Below are 3,371 nucleotides of genomic sequence, written 5' to 3'. Positions count from 1 at the left end.
ATAAAATGCATTTTTCTGCTCAATCATTAGGTTTGCCTTCAAAAATAAAAATTTCATGACAAAAATGGACAGTCAAAATTTTCACCATTCCCGAAGAAAAATCACAACCCATCAAATAAGTGGCCCATTTGACAAATGTTGACACTTTGCAAATCGGAAAAATTCTTATCGCCTAATTTTCTCTAAAAAACAACACATTTCGCCCTCGACAGATTCACCGATTTCAAGTGTAGTGTCCTGCCTGATTTGTAATGGATTCGGACCATATATTGACAAAACTTTGACATAGTTTAAAATAGCATTACATTTAAATATGACGCACGAACAATTGATTGTTTTCAATCTCTTCATATGCGAAAGTAGGTTCAATCTTGTTAAATTACTTCGAATCATTACTTTCGTGTTCACAGAATTAAGAGGTTAACTATACAGTTATTAAAAAAGCTTACAATAAAAATAAAGTTGTATAATTATATTCAAACACTCCTTGTAAATAATAATTTTAATGTTAATGTTTTTGTATACATGGTCTATAATCAATATATTTTTTATATTGATTTACAATTGTGAAATAATGCTCTCCACTTTTGTTGGGGTTCGAGCCCAGGTCTCTTAGATTTTTGGTCTGATGCTCTAACCAGCTAAGCTACGGAGAGACGAGAATATTTTCTTCACAATACCTACAAGTTTGATTCTAATGTCATCCTTGTAATTTTGAAATTTGAAATTTTCTCCACACAAGAAAGTTTAGATTTATTTTTGATGTTAGGTTTCTTGACCAGGGAAATGTATTGATAATTTGATGCTAATTTTTTTTGTGTACATGGTCTCTTGATCAATATTTTTTATAAGAGCTAAAGACCATTTTTTCATCATTTCAAATTATTATTCAAGAAATATTGATTATAGACCATGTAGACAAAAAAAAATAATATAAAAATTATTAACACATTGCCCTGGTCAAAAAACCTAACACCAAAAATAAATCTAAACCTTCTTGTGCGGAAAAAATTTGAAATATTACAAGTATAAGGATAACATTGGAATCCAACTTGTAGGTGTTTTGAAGAAAATATTCTCGTCTCTCCAAGCTTAGTTGGTTAAAGCATCAGACCCGAAATCTGAAAGACCTGGGCTCGAACCCCAGTGGAGCTAGAAAGCATTTTTTACAATTTTAAATCAATATTCGAAAAATATTGATTCAATATTCAATTAAATTATTCAATCGAGCACATCATTAGGACTGCAGCAAGTTATCTCCTAACGAGTATAATCATAGATACAGTGATGCTGCAAATATCATAAACCGAGAGATTGCTTTGAATCTGAATTTGTAGCAGGAATGGACCATGAAGCGCCGAGCATTTCCTCAGTCGTTGAAGGAACAAGCTACACGCGAAGATGAGGAAGCGACTTTGAGACCAATCGCGGAAAGCAGGCACCTTCTGAGAGATGATAGTGATTTCAGGAAAAAAGGAACATTAACATACATATTTCTCCTAAGAACCACGATCCGGCTGAAATAGATTCCTCCCTTATCGAGGATATCTCGGTGGAGTCTGACCATAGGAGAGATTGGAATGGACTTAGGATTGGACAAATGTGCTTCTTCTTCTCATGCCGTGATGGTATCCTTTCCGCCTTAGTATACTGTAACCGCACTTTATGTCAAGAGCTGAGTACCTAGAACACATACTATTTTGGTGACATACCGATGCGGGAACGAAGTATCTGTAAATACATAATGCGACTTTAAGATTTCTTTATTACGATCCGTGTCGCTCTTACGGCGTTGGCAGTGACCCTGTCCTGTCGATCACTTAGAGAAAGATAGAGTCAATTATCCAAAACGAGAAGTGACAAATTCTGAAGCTATGATTTCCGGACAGCAGTCTCTGTTGCACATTCAAGGCCTGACATCGTTCTTCAAGACTTCGAGAAACGAACTCTATACTCGATCGAACTCTCGGCTGCGGCCGACTACAACATCACTGCCCAGGAGAAGTGAAAGGAGGGCAGGTGTCAAGACCTTAAGATGCTTCAAGCGGCTGTCAACTTCACTCGGTGGAAACTAAATTTAAACAGTTAAGTTGTTGAACGCCATATGGTCGGGCCAACCAGCTAAATGATAACGGTCAACCGCCTTTGGCTTCTTCACGTCGAGCCGACATTTGGTCCCATATATATAATTTATATATACATATAGTTTGAAAATAAAAATAGATTTTTTTTGAAAAGACTTCTTTTTTTAATTCCGATGAATTTTTCCTATCTTTTATACTTACTAACCGCTTTTTCATTGAAAAAAACATTTTCTTGATTTTTTTTATCTTTATTTAAATGAAACCATCTTATTGAGCATCAGAAAACAAAGACCTATTATATATTCAAATTATTTATAATAATAAGCATTCTGCCCGCGCTCATGATATTCCTCATTTTAAAAAATTTTCTAACTTCGAATGTTCAAATAAGTATACTTTTTGAAAGGAACCTAATTATTAGCTACGCCACCTTAAAGTACAATTTGTCTCCTTGAAAATGGCGTTTGAGATTTTTAAATTAGTTAATTAAATAAGAAATGACATGATTTTTTCCAAAAAATGTCAAAAACACGATTTTTCTCGATTTTTATTTGTTTAAACATTTTTTTCAACATTTTAAATTCATTAAAACAGGATGTTATATACATTAATCTCTCCGACATTAAAAAATAAAGAGAATGGTGTATACTACGAGGGTGAATCAAATATTAACCGGAATTCTTTTTTAATATTTATTTATTTATAAAACAATACAAAAATACTATTGATTATTTTCCTACATATTCTCCTTTATGCTCTACACATTTTTTCCAGCGGTTTGGAAGCTTATTAATTCCTTGCTCGTAGAAACTTTGAGGTCGAGTCATCAACCAATTGCGCACGAATTCCTCATATCTTGATTGTTGTCAAATCGCAATCCTCCAAGTGCATCTTTCATGGGCGCAAACAAATGATAGTCACAGGGTGACAAATCTGGGCTGTATGGAGGATGCTCAAGGGTTTCCCAATGCATATCCTCCAGTTTTTGTTTCGTTTCACCCGCCGTATGTGGCCTGGTATTATCATGAAGAAGGATGACGTTACTGATGGGGTTACCGCGTCTTTTGCTTCTGTAAGCGGCTTTTGCTGCCTCCAACAGCTGGCAGTAGTAGGCAGCGTTAACCGTACGTCGATCATGTAGGAAATCAATGAGCAACACTCCTGTGCAGTCGAAAAAGATGGTCTCGAGGACCTTACCGGCTGAGAGACGGGTTTTGGCTTTCACAGGACCGGCTTCGTCTTTCCTTCGCCATTCTTTACTCGCCATCTTGGACTCGGGAGTGTAAT

Source organism: Belonocnema kinseyi, chromosome 3 (assembly GCF_010883055.1).
Source record: "Belonocnema kinseyi isolate 2016_QV_RU_SX_M_011 chromosome 3, B_treatae_v1, whole genome shotgun sequence".
In the NCBI taxonomy this organism is placed as follows: domain Eukaryota; kingdom Metazoa; phylum Arthropoda; class Insecta; order Hymenoptera; family Cynipidae; genus Belonocnema; species Belonocnema kinseyi.
The sequence above is the reverse complement of the archived record's forward strand: the minus strand, read 5'-3'. Positions refer to the sequence as shown.